Here is a 13,649-nt window from a genome sequence, read left to right on the forward strand (position 1 = left end):
CCCCCCCCCCCCCCCCCCACACACACACGCTGCTGACTGGACAGTGAAAACTGTTTTTGCTTAGCTGTCTGATCTCTCAAATTTGTTCTTCCCTGTGGAATCTAAAGTATATCTTTCCCCTTATCTCAAGCAATATTCCACACCCACTCCCTCTCCCAGGACCTAATTCCTCAGTCTTGTCCTCTCCCACATTCATTTCTCAGCCAGGGAGGCCTCCACTTTTTTCTACCCAATCCCCCATTCTTTGCTAAGCCTTGGAACAGCCAACTTCTGCGAAGACTTTGTCACTCTATCGTTCTCACCATCCCCTGAGCCTTCATAATTCGTGAGTTTATTCATTTTGACAGGAAAACTTTTCTATCATCTTTGAATCCAAGGGTAAGCATGAAGCACAATTCTCAGGTTCTGGAGTCTCTTAAAGTCTATCTTAGTTTTTAAGTAAAATTATTAATTCTAGAAGAGTCAACATTTTAAGATAATTCTAAAAACAGTGCGATACAGTGTGCTAAACTCTTTATATATCCCAGAATTTTGTGAGGCAGGTAGTATCAGAACACAGTTACAGCTGATAAAGCGGAGAGGTAGAGATTACTGACCAAGGGCACTTGATGCAGAAAACTGCAGATAACAGGATTTGAATCCCAGTCTGTCTGATGCCAAATTTCATGGTATTTCCTTACTATACTTCTTGTCCCTATTAAATATTAACCAGATGTTTTGCCAATTTATAAAGGAAGATGACAAATGTTATTATAATTTACGACAAGATGATTTTATAGGGCTAGAGTAATAACATAGGGAGCACAGATTATTTTAATGTGTTATATTTTTTCACATGAAAGCTTTTGATTTAAAAAAATTCTGGAAGAAATGTGACTTTTGTTTTTTTCAAAGTCAAAGAATAAAATTATGAATGAATCATGGCTCTCATGACTTATTTCTTGAGCTTTTAATATTCCTATCACACTTGTTAGCCACATTCCCTGCACCACTGGCCCCAAGGTAACACACTGTCAGCTTCTGTGTGGGGTGAACATGGCTGGAGACAAATGAGGTTTTATTTGTTAGTTCCAGACTCTAACGCTGCAGCAGTAGACCATCACCTCTTCCCTTGTCAGAAAGGATTAGAGTGGGGTTGTGCTCATGATTGTGGCTCCATCGTTATTTTATTTTATTTTTTCATCAGGAACAACCAGTGTCTCTGTGGCTCCCTTTCTCCAGGGCTGTTCCATTAGAAGCAGGGGATTAGCTGACTTCCCATGGCTCTAAGAGGCCCCAGAGTCATATTCAACTGCTTTCTGTCTTTCTTAAGTATTTAAGAATCAAACATTGATGGCTGACCTCAGTGACAGAGTTGTCTGTCTGTTGTTGTAAATCAGTGCATGCCTATCTAAACCCAACACGTTCCGTTTGCTTTTACTTATTCCTAAAAGGCAGATAACCCTCCTAGGTAAGAATCCCAACAGAAATGTTGAGAGGTCACCTTTACCTCACCTATTTCAATGCCAGGACCAGCCCTTTATGTTTCAGCTACAGAGAATATCCCCAGCAAAACACATGGGCTGGCTTTAGATGAAATAAGTTAACCTTGAGCAAATGGAGTTCAGATTTTTGCCAAAAGTCACATGTTGAGGTAAGCATCATCTCTAATTGATAAAGTTAGACTCAAATGCGTTCTGATTCCAGCTCTGTCACTTAATTGCCAGCACCTTCAGCAAGCCACTGAATACTGAGNAGTTGAGAACGCTGCCTTCCTAAATCAGGGAGCTGCAATCGGGGTTGTGCCAGAGGTGGTGGGGTATGGAAAATAAAGAGCACTTTAAGACCTTTTTAGTAATACATATTAATGAAATAGTAACTATATAGTTGATGTTGACCACATACTCAGCTTTGATTAACGTGGTGTTTATCCTAAAATTTGAAGACCAATTTTTTTTTGACGGCTACCTGGCTCGGGGAGGAACACTGGTCTTTACACATCCTTAGAAGAATATTTTTCTACTCTGTCATAGTCTATTTTAATGATAAAGCTACATCGAGATATTAAAATCTACTTGCTGCTCGCTATTATTAGAGGATAGGCCTGTTTATACCCTCATCTGAAACAGGGAATCAAAAAGCCTGTTCCACACCTTAAAGTCATCTGATAGTTATGGCACATTTAATGACCTGGACGTACACTGGTTAAAAGAAGACTGGCATCAAATGCTACAAGGGATTGTTTAAATTCCCGGTTTTGACAAACAAAGCAGGTTTATAGACTTGACTAGAGGTTATTATGCAACTAACATTAATTCAAATAGAAAACTATGTTGCAAAAATATTTTTACAAAGTCAGGTGTTAGTCTTGCAGAACTTAGTGCAGCTGAGGTGATTTATGAAGTGTACTACCACCCCATACCTGGTTTTATAGTTTCATTGTCCTGGCTGGAGTGAGTGAGCAACGGCAGGAGAGGAGCAAAAATAAATAAGTAATGAATCAGTCTTACCCATCTCCTCTCAAAGTACATTGAAGGAAATCCATCCCCAAACCGACCCTCAAGAGTTGAGAACGCTGCCTTCCTAAATCAGGGAGCTGCAATCGGGGTTGTGCCAGAGGTGGTGCTGATGAGCTGCTGGGGTATGGAAAATAAAGAGCACTTTAAGACATTTTTAGTAATACATATTAATGAAATAGTAACTATATAGTTGATGTTGACCACATTCTCAGCTTTGATTAACGTGGTGTTTATCCTAAAATTTGAAGACCAATTTTTTTTTTTTTTTTTTTTGACGGCTACCTGGCTCCGGGAGGAACACTGGTCTTTACACATCCTTAGAAGAATATTTTTCTACTCTGTCATAGTCTATTTTAATGATAAAGCTACATCAAGATATTAAAATCTACTTGCTGCTCATTATTATTGGAGGATAGGCCTGTTTATACCCTCATTTGAAACAGGGAATCAAAAAGCCTGTTACACACCTTAAAGTCATCTGATAGTTATGGCACATTTAATGACCTGGACGTACACTGGTTAAAAGAAGACTGGCATCAAATGCTACAAGGGATTGTTCAAATTCCCAGTTTTGACAAACAAAGCAGGTTTATAGACTTGACTAGAGGTTATTATGTGACTAACATTAATTCAAATAGAAAACTATGTCGCAAAAATATTTTTACAAAGTCAGGTGTTAGTCTTGCAGAACTTAGTGCAGCTGAGGTGATTTATGAAGTGTACTACCACCCCATACCTGGTTTTATAGTTTCATTGTCCTGGCTGGAGTGAGTGAGCAACGGCAGGAGAGGAGCAAAAATAAATAAGTAATGAATCAGTCTTATCCATCTCCTCTCAAAGTACATTGAAGGAAATCCATCCCCAAACAGACCCTCAGTATATTAGTCCTATATATTAGTCCTAATAGCACATGAAAACACAAGTTTTTCCTTAACACACTCAATCCTCTTACTAAACTTTATACCACTCTTTCTGCTTCAACAGCTCAGTTTGGGTGGTAGTAGTTTGTCAGCAACTGTTGGTGCAATTTTGGAGTGATACTGCTTTTTTGCCTCTTGTGAAAGTGGTTGAAGTTTATGTTAAGGAGAAAACAGGTATGGGTCGCTAGGACGAAAATGGCCTAGGGAGAAAAAACATCAGGACCACCATGAGTGATGAATATGTAAACTTAACCAGTTATTCATTAGATATAAACTGACTACTTATTAGTCATGAGACATCTGTAATAATCAAGAAAGTGAAAGCAAACATGAAATTATAAAAAAGTAGTGAAGATCATGTGTTAAAGTCAAAGGATCCCATGGCTATATCTCTTTAGAAAAAGTTCTTAAACACATTTTAGTAAACATGTTAAGAATGAACTATTTATAAAAATAAAACTGTTTCTGCTGTCCCGGCAAGCCAATGCAAACCGGTTTTCTAAGATGTTGTAGTTTACACAGATTACATCTCCCTGTGCTTAGCATGTTTCAATTACATTTTAGTAAACATGTTAAGAATGAACTATTTATAAAAATAAAACTGTTTCTGCTGTCCCAGCAAGCCAATGCAAACCGGTTTTCTAAGATGTTGTAGTTTACACAGATTACATCTCCCTGTGCTTAGCATGTTTCAATTTTTTTTTAATTTAAAAATAATTGTTAGTATTACATTCCTGAGAAAAGTTGTCTGCAGATAATTTTAGATGATCATCCCTTTTGTAGGTGAAAGAATGAATTTGGCAGGAACATTGATGGATTTTATGTTAATCACAGTTTATGTGACGTGCATATAGTTTTTTTCCTTCATGTAATAAAATCTTATTTGTATCGTTTACACTAGTGTAGATGATAATTTAAATGCTTGGTCTTGATCTCCTCTGATCTTCACCATGTCAATAAATCTAATACTTAAAATGACTGTAAGAATAATTTAATGTTAGCATTGTCAATACTTTATCAGAAGTAGCTGATGGAACGTAGGGATTGGTTAAAAATCATTGATTACAATTTTGAAAGTAAATAGTATCATTTCTTCCAATTAATTTATTCTTTAGCCTGAAACTATTTCAATGTGCATTACAAATAATTATAAACTCCATGGAGGTAGCAGTCATGTCTATATTTTCTGTAATTTTAAGTAATAGATTGTTTTTATAGCAGTTTTAGGTTTACAGAGATTAAACAGAAAGCACAGTTTAGCTGTAATTTTATCAGTTTATTGCAAAGCTCCTTAACTTCTAATCTAGATTTCCCTCCAACCCCTTAGGAGGGTTAAAAAGAAGTTCTACCTCTTAAAGTTTTGAGCACTTGGCAGGTAGTTAATAGTACAAAATCCCCCTGTATATTGTGGGAACAAGGAAAGAAGATAGGACGACACAGAGTCATTTTTATTCTTTAAAATTTTTTTATTAAAACTTTTTTAAATTCTGTGATGTTGTGGAGCAGTTGGGAGGGAGGGGGAAAGGGGAAGGAAATGGGATGGAAGAAGGAGGAAGCGTGGGATTGAGGCCTGTGGCACCCCCTCATTCCCACAGGGGAGATCAGGGAGCTTCCAGCTGTGGCTTGGTTATTGCTGGGCTGGGTGCAGATGTCAGGGGGTGTGGCAAAAGCCCTCGCCCCCCAACACACCAGCTCGGGAACCCAGGCTGCTTCCTATGGCAGCTTGGTGGTTGTTGCTGCACTGGTTGCAGGTGTCAGGGGGCGTGGGCAAAACCTTCAGCCCCCTTCCAAGGATGACGCAGAGTCCTAATGGCAAAATTGGCCAAGTAGGGGGCAGCCTGATACCACCATAAAATAAAATAGCCCTCAAATATCTAGTAAAATCCCCTTCTTGTTTGTAGAAGCTCTGTTTGTGAGGAACTATTACTAAAGTACTATGGTGATAGACAATACAGTGGTGTCCATTCCAAACACTTCAGAAAATATAAATCCTTACTGAAGGAGATATTGTTTCTTCTCAAGGATACCTTACGGATTTCTATTTCTCATTCATTATTCTCTCCTACATTCACCTTCCAATAACTTATTCCAGAAGTCAAGTTCTGAGTTCCCACAATGGCAGGATAACAAAATCTGTCAAGATGGTCAACCATGTCCCGAGTGACACCTTTATTGACCACGTTCTTCAAATCTGTTGACACAGTTAGATAAGGACTCTGTTTTCCCATCCTGGCTTCTACCCACTGGTAATACATCAGGGCTCACAAGAGAAACAGAACCAATAGGGTGTGTATAAAGGAACTTCAAAAAGTTCACGGAAAATGCATATAGTGAAAAAACCATGCATGGATCACAAAATTTTTTTGCACCAAAATTAACTTTTCTTAACTTATTAGAACATATCTCAATGGGATCTAGTTTGAGGCACTAAGAAAGATAAGACATCAGTTTGAAAAGAGCTCCTATAAGAGCAACATGAATTTGGCTAAAATTGAAGCAAGAACAAACATCAAATTTATGGTGCTGAAAAAAAGAAAAAAAGATGAAGGACTGGCTGATTAGCTCAGCTGGTTAGAGGACAGTGCTGATGACACCAAGGTCCAGATTTCAGATCCCCATACCGAGCAGCTGCCAAAAAAAATTATGGTGGAGCTTAGGTGGAAGAACGGTGAAACCACTGCTGCTTTATGAAAAGTTTATGGGGACAAATTCCCCAAAGAAATCAGCAATTTACAAATGAATAACGGGTTTTAAGAAGGCACAAGATGATGATGAAGATGAAGTCTGCAGTGGCAGACTATACACATCAATTTGTGAGAAACAAAACCTAATCTTGTTCATGCCCTAATTGAAGAGGATTGATTAACAGCAGAAACAATAGCAAACACCATTGATATCTTAATTGGCTCAGCTTACACAATTCTGACTGAAAAACTACTGTTGGACAAATTTTCTGCTCTATACATGCCAAAACTGTTGCACCCAGCTCTGCTGCAGACAAGCAGAGCTTTCAATGGAAATTTTAAATTAGTGGGATCAAAATCCTGAAGCATTTCTTCAAAGAATTGCAGCAGGAGATGAAATATGGTGTTACCAGTAAAATCCTGAAGACAAAGCACAATAAAAGCCATGGCTACCAAGTGGTGGAAGTGGTCCAAACAAAGCTGAAGCAGACCAGGCAGGAGCAAAAGCCACGACAACAGTATTTTTGAATGCTCAAAGCATTTTGCTTGTTAACTTTCTGGAGAGCCAAAGAATGACATCTACTTATATGAGAGTGTTTGGAGAGAGAAAAAAAAAGGTTAGCCAAAACTTGAGCAGAAAAACACCTGGAAAAGCTTCAGAGTCCTTCCCTGCTACGACAGTGCTCCTGCTCATTTTTCTCAAATGAGGGCAATTTTGCAAGAGCATCAATGGGAAATCATTAGTCATCCACCTTACAATCTGAGTTGGCTCTTTCTGACTTCTGTTTCCCAATCTTAAAGTCTTTAAAGAGCACTCATTTTCTTTCAATTAATAATGTAAAAACAACACTGACATGTTAAATTCCCAGGACCCTCAGTTCTTTAGGGATAGATTAAATGGCTGCAATCGTCACTTACAAAAGTGTATTGAACTTGTTGGAACTTATGTTGAGAAATAAGGTTTACAGTTTTTAATTTTTATCTTTTAACCCATTTTTCCATGAACTTTTTTTTTTTGGTGGCTGGCCAGTACAGGGATTGAACCCTGGACCTTGGTGTCATCAGCACCACACTCTAACCACTGAGCTCACTGGCCAGCTCTCTATAAACTTTTTGAATCCCCTTATATAGAGATATATGAGAGGAGATTTATCAGGGGAATTGACTCATGTGATTATGAAGACTGAGAAGTTCCATGACAGGCCATCTGCAAGCTGGAGACCTTAGGATGCCAGTAGCATGGCTCAGTCCAAGTTGGAAGGCCTCAGAACCAGGGAAGTTGATGGTGTAACTCTCAGTCTGAGGTCAAAGGGATGAGAATGTGGGGAGGGGGGCACTGGAGTAAGCTGTGGAGTCCAAAGGCTGGAGGAGCATGGAATTCTGATGCCCAAGGACAATAAAGTAAGAGTCTATCCCAGCTCCAGGAAATGGATGGACACACTTGCCTCTGTTTTTTTCTTCCTCCCAAGGCCCCCAGCTGACTGTGTGCTGGCTGCCCATGTTGAAGGTGATCTTCCCCACCTAGTCCACAAAGACTCCCATGCTAATCTCCTCTGGAAACATCCTCACAGACACCCCCCCAAATAATGCATTTCCAGGTTCCTTAATCCAGTCAAATTGACACCTAAAGTTAACCATCCCAAATTGGGAAGAAAAAAAAGTTCTAGCCCCCATTAAAGCAATGTAGGGACACATTATTTTGTTTTGGCCAGTAGGATCCAAAGCAAAGTTTTGTGGCACTTTGAAGTAGTATCTTAAAGGGAGAGGGTGTGTCCTTCCTCCCTCGAGCCTGGCTTTAATGTGGACATATGGTAGGAACTTTAGCACCCATCTGGGTCACCAAATGTATTACAAGATGGAAGCCATACATGTTAGAGAAACAAGAAACAAGAGTCTGGGTCCCTGAATCCATTGTGCCTACCAGATAGTAAATGAGTAAAATAAAATTCCACCCCAATGAAGCTATCATTACTTTGCTTTTTACTGTCACTTATAACTGAGGCTAACTCAAGTACACTGACTATTCCAAAGTTAAGATTAGAAAGACCTAATATGGGATTCCACACGGGATTTATAGGGATCATTCTGGTTTGGGGGCAGGGGGTGGGGAGGCAGCTGAGGGACAGGAAATAAAGCTATGGAGGAACCCATGTTAGTCAAAGAAAAGATGTGGATAAGAACTCAGATTATCTCTGCCTTCTAGACTATTTCTTCTCAAGGACCAATGACTGCAATATGTAACCTGCAAAGCAAAAGCATTTTCTCAAAACTGGTAGTTCCTGGAAAGAGAGAGGATAGGAAGAAACCAATATTTATAACTAGGTCCTATGTGCCAGGAACATTTTCATTTGATCTCAGTCCTATATGGGTAAGCCTTGGTCCTTCTTAACTTTTCCAAGTTTGAAGAGATAGTAAAGTGATAGAACAGCAGTGAATCCTGGCCTATGTTCTTGTTAGAGCAGCTTGATTGCCCCATTGCTGAGCTTCATCTGAAAATTCTCTCATCCATTCTAACCATCCTTGCTGCGTGAACAAGCCTTCTCAAAACAACCTGAGGAAAGTTAATAATCTTGGAATGGTCCATGTGAACAGTTACTGTTTAGACAATGCCAAGAAAATCTTATTCCCTTCCCTCATTGGAGGACTTCACTAAGTAAGCCCTTTCTTAAAAATAGGGATATATAGAACGGACACTGTGGGGGCAGAATACCAAGGTTGGTCCCAATATGCTCAGCTCCTGATACACATATGCCTTCTCCTGGCTTTCCAAACACTAATCCAGATGCTGATGAGAGGAATTTTACAGATGTAATTAAGATTCCAAATGAATTAAACTTAAGATAGGATAATTTGTCTAGATAAGCTTGGCTACTGAAGTGAGCCCCTAAAATGAAGACTGGGTTTTGCATCTGTAGAGCTAGGGCTGGTTCAGGAGCTCACAGACTCCTCAAGCCCATTGTCCAGACTGGGTCACAAACCCTTCACATGCAGGCCTATGAGCTAGGTAACCAGAAAAAAGGTCCTTGGAACTGTAGGTGAAAAAAGAGTAGTCTTTATTCAGCACACACACGTCCAGGAGCTAGGCAGTCCAAAGAGTAACCCAGAAACTCAACTGCTACTGGCCAAGTCCAAAGAAAAATTGAGCAGCTGCCAGAAAAGTAAACATGCTCTCTTTTTAGACAGGAGCTCCACCGGCCAGCAGTTCAGGGCCATAGCTCCACACACCTCTCTAAAAGGACACACAACAGCAACAAAACTAAAAAGATAAACTGGTGTGCATGCACACTAACTCCACCCATACACACAATTTGTTTACAAAAAATGAGCTGCACCACACCCAACCAGACCCGAGGCGAAGGGGCCTAAATTATTCTATTTTCACAACAGGGTGGTGAGAAACTCTCAACATGTGGCATTGGTGGCTTGGGAGATGGGGGTAGGGGGGCAATTGGCATGGATCTGAAAGTGGCTTCTAGGAGCTCAGAGCAATCCTCACCTGACAGTTAGCAAGAATATGGAATTTTCAGCCAGTCCTATGACTTCAAGGAACTGAATGCTGTTAACAATCTAAATAATAATTTAAAGAAACTTGGAAGTGGACCCCAAATTTCAAATGTGAAAACATCCTGACCAACATCTTAATTTCAGTCTTCTGAGACCCTGAGCAGAGAACCCAGCCACAGCAAGCTGGATTTCTGACCTACAGAACTGTGAACTTATAAGTGGGTGTTGTTTTAAGATGCTAAGTTTGTGGTAATTTGTTATAAAGCAATAGAAAACTAATGCAGACACTTCACTGAACTGCCGCTTGGTGCCTGAGGGAAGAAAGAAATAGGGTTAGAGATGGATTCTTCAAGCAACTCCTACATCTTATATTGGATACGGAAAACAAATCAAGAATTCTGTTCTAACACAAAATTATTTTTGTTAGACCAGAGTGATAGCCTTAAAACAAACCTAGAACAGCTTTGACACAGAATTTGACCTGGAAAGAAAATATACTCAGTTGGAATTTTTCTCATGACCAAAGAATAAAATTTACCTTTCCCCTAGAAGGGAGCAACCCCCCTCCCTGAATCAAAAGGTGATTAGAGGATACAAAGTATTTGTTTTCCAAAGATTCACCCTACTTAGCCCTATACTTGTTCACATAAGACAGTGAACTGAATGTCTGCATGTATTCAGTTAAATGAGAATGAATTGCTATTAGTTTCCGTTTTTCTTTCTGCCCATATTCTGCATAAGCATTTCTTATAAAGAAGTCTCCCACAGGTAGACAGGTTCTTGAATTCCAACTTTTCATTTTGCCCCCACTTCTCACCCGTTCATAAAAAGCTTCACATTTGATTAATAGTTAACTGCAAGATTCCATGTTGTTGAAGTTAGTGACAGGCCCCACTGCGTCCTGTAAAGGCTAGTAACAGGTACTTACATACTCTACCCAGTGCTTTTTCACTTTACGTGAAATCCTTCTTCAAAGGGAGTTTTACATAGAACTACAACATACAGATAGGAGGTGAGTTTCTCATCCAGCCCTTTGTTTATACAACAATTATTTGACGACTGTTTTCATGTGCACAGAACTGTTAGAATGCAATGACATAGAAAAAATATATATACATGGCCCCTACTCCCATGGGGCACCTTTTCTAGTCTGCACACTGCTATGTCAGTTTAATGACTCATAGCATTAAAAAATGGAAGGTTCATAGGACCTTTTCCATAGCAAAGCTAAGAATGTTTCATGAACTTCATGTCCCAAGTCCTGTCAAAGTCAATTTTTTCCAGTGGGTCACCGTCAATTGTCTGAAAACCAGGCATAAGGGGGTCTTAGTCTAAGGCAAGGAACAGACTATTAAAGAATTGAGTAAATTGTAGCACTAAGGCCATGAAGGAGAGGTACAGAGGACTATGAGGTTCACAGGAGAGGAGGAATTTATTTATCCAGAGAGATCTGTAGATGCTTCCTTGAGGGAGCTCAAGCCAGGAGGGTGGGAAGTGGAGGTGGGGTGGGGTGGAGAGGTGCAGGGAAAGCAAAGATGCCATTCCCTCCCGATGTGTCTTTCCTTAATCCCTAAGACTCTTCTCCAGAAGCAACCATTGCTGGTCAGATACATAAAGGAAAGCTAGCTTCTGTGAAGGGATGGTGGTTTGAAGGGAAAGCTATTACCAACTACAGGACAAATACATTGTTTCCTCCTCTCATCTAGATGTGCTTTCTGTCTTGTTCTTTCAAAACATTTAAGGTTTTGAAAAGGTGTGTTCCCCATAGCTCCATCATGGGCCTTCCTATATAATATGAATTTATGCATAGGGTAGGGACACCACAACAGTATTTTCATACTTAGACTATTTGCAAGGTTTGTATTTATAAAAGAAAGTCTAAAAATAGGTTTCATTACACTTTTTAGTTTAGTCTTGTTATATAATTCCAGCAAATTTCCCCACTCAAAGGCTTATGTTTGGTCTCATCTGTAAAGCTCTATCATTTCAGAGAGTCAGGTAGAGCTATCAATTTAATAGTCAATATCTTTAAATACTTCAAATGTCTGACTTAAAAAACCTTCCTAAGCTTGCAATTTTTATAACTGATAAATCAGGCTTATAAAAATAGGGAACCTGAAATTCGTAAACATAACAAAGCTTTGTAAACATTTGCATCTCTACTTAGAATCAGAAATCTAAATCAATGATTCAACTATTTGTTTTAAATTGGAGTTACACGGCTATTTCAAAGCCAAGTTCTCCTAAACATTACTAACAACACTGAACAAGTTTTTACATATTCAAGAGTATTAAGAGTCTGGTTATGATATTTCTTTGAGTGAAAAGGTGCTAATCCACTAGGGAATCATCAGCTTCTTGGTTAAATAAGTTTGCATTTGGCAGGAGATTTCAGCTGGGTATGAGCTCAGGGGCTGCAGATACCCAGCATGCCTCTCTCCGTTATCCACTGAGGAAACTGACATCAAACCATATGATCTTTTTTTTTTTGTCTTTTTTCGTGTCCGGCAACGGATCGCAACCCTCAGTGTCGCGCCCGTACTGGACCGGGACCGGCAATGGGATCGCAACCCTCGGTGCTGCACCCGCACCTCGCTCAGCCAGTGAGCGGGAACCGGTCTGTATGTGGGATCCGAACCCTCGATGGGAGTGCCGCCGCACTCCCAAGCGGCGCACTGTAGCAGTGCGCCACCGGGCCGGCCCCCTCAAACCATATGATCTTGATGAATCCCTTCCTATGTGTTTTTATTGTAGTTTATTTGTAGCCTGCTTGAAGTGGCGTATGACCAGATATGTCTGCCAGGATACTTACTGGGATCTTGTCAGTCACCCAGGTAGGACTCACTGAACTCTGATTTACACACTGCTGACCCCATAACCCTTCTAGCTTTCTAATCACAAAGCTCGAAACACCCCTCCCCTCCCAACATATACATGTCACTTGATTTTACATGTCCTTGACTCAATATACTCAGTTGTCTTTCATTTAAAGCTATAGTTTGAGGGCTGGCCTATGGCTCACTTGGGAGAGTGTGGTGCTGATAACACCAAGACCATGGGTCCGGATCCCTACATAGGGATGACCAGTTAGCTCACCAGGGAGAGCGTGGTGCTGACAACACCAAGTCAAGGGTGAAGATCCCCTTACTGGTCATCTTTTTCAAACTGAAGCCCATTGAGCTTCCCTGGTGCCTGCAGCTTTTCCAGCCCATCATCCTCATTGCTTGTTGCCAGCAGCCCCACAGTTCTGGGCTCCTGGCAGCAGTCCCACAATCCTGGCTCTACTAGACATTTCCCCAGTGGGGGCTCTGACCCTATTTTTCTGCTCCACATTGCTCCACAGAGGACCTCCACAGCAGCTCCACACCTGTAGCAAGTCTCTGCCTGAGTCCCCCAGCTTTTTCATACATCTTCCGAAATCTGGGGGGAAGCTGCCATGCCTCCACTGCTCTCATATTCTGCTGGCCTGCAAACTTAACAACCTGAATGCCAAATGTGGGGAAAATAGAATAATTTAGTCAGGCTCCCTCAGCTCAGGCCTGGTTGGGGCTTGAGAAGCACATTTCTTGTAAACAAGTTGTGTGGGTGGAGTTAGTGCTCATGTGCACCAATGCATCTTTTTAGTTTTGCAGCTATTGTGCGTTCTATTGTTTGCCATCAGGCTAGTGGCAGAGAGCGTGAATCTAACAATAGAGCATGTTACTCTGCTGGCAGCTGCTCAGTTTTTCTTTGGACTTTGCTGGTAGCAGTTGAGTTTCGGAGTTTCTCTTTGGACTGCCTAGCTGTTAGAAGTGTGTGTGTGTGTGTGTGTGTGTGTGTGTGTATGCGCGCGCACGCACGCGCGTGCGTGTGCACGTGCAGAATAAAGACAATTCCTACTTCAACCAAGGCTCCAAGGACCTTTTTGCCAGTTACCTAGCTCATAGACCTGTGTGTGAAGGGTTTGTGAATGGGCTTGAGGGGTCTGTGAGCTCCAGACCATAGCCCTAGCTCTACAGCAAGGTTTCTGGCTTGTGCTCTCCAGAACTCCTATATGAACCATA

General features: G+C 40.7%; 1 non-coding gene across 1 annotated transcript; it reads right to left on the minus strand.

The window, feature by feature from the left end:
- Positions 1–7,125: 7,125 nt before the first annotated feature.
- Positions 7,126–7,198, minus strand: TRNAI-GAU. The gene has a single exon. It is a non-coding gene; the product is annotated as a tRNA-Ile (tRNA).
- Between the last annotated feature and the right edge of the window lie 6,451 nt (positions 7,199–13,649).

The sequence above is a fragment of the Galeopterus variegatus genome, unplaced genomic scaffold (genome assembly GCF_000696425.1).
Source record: "Galeopterus variegatus unplaced genomic scaffold, G_variegatus-3.0.2 Scaffold4069, whole genome shotgun sequence".
Classification (NCBI taxonomy): Eukaryota; Metazoa; Chordata; class Mammalia; order Dermoptera; family Cynocephalidae; genus Galeopterus; species Galeopterus variegatus.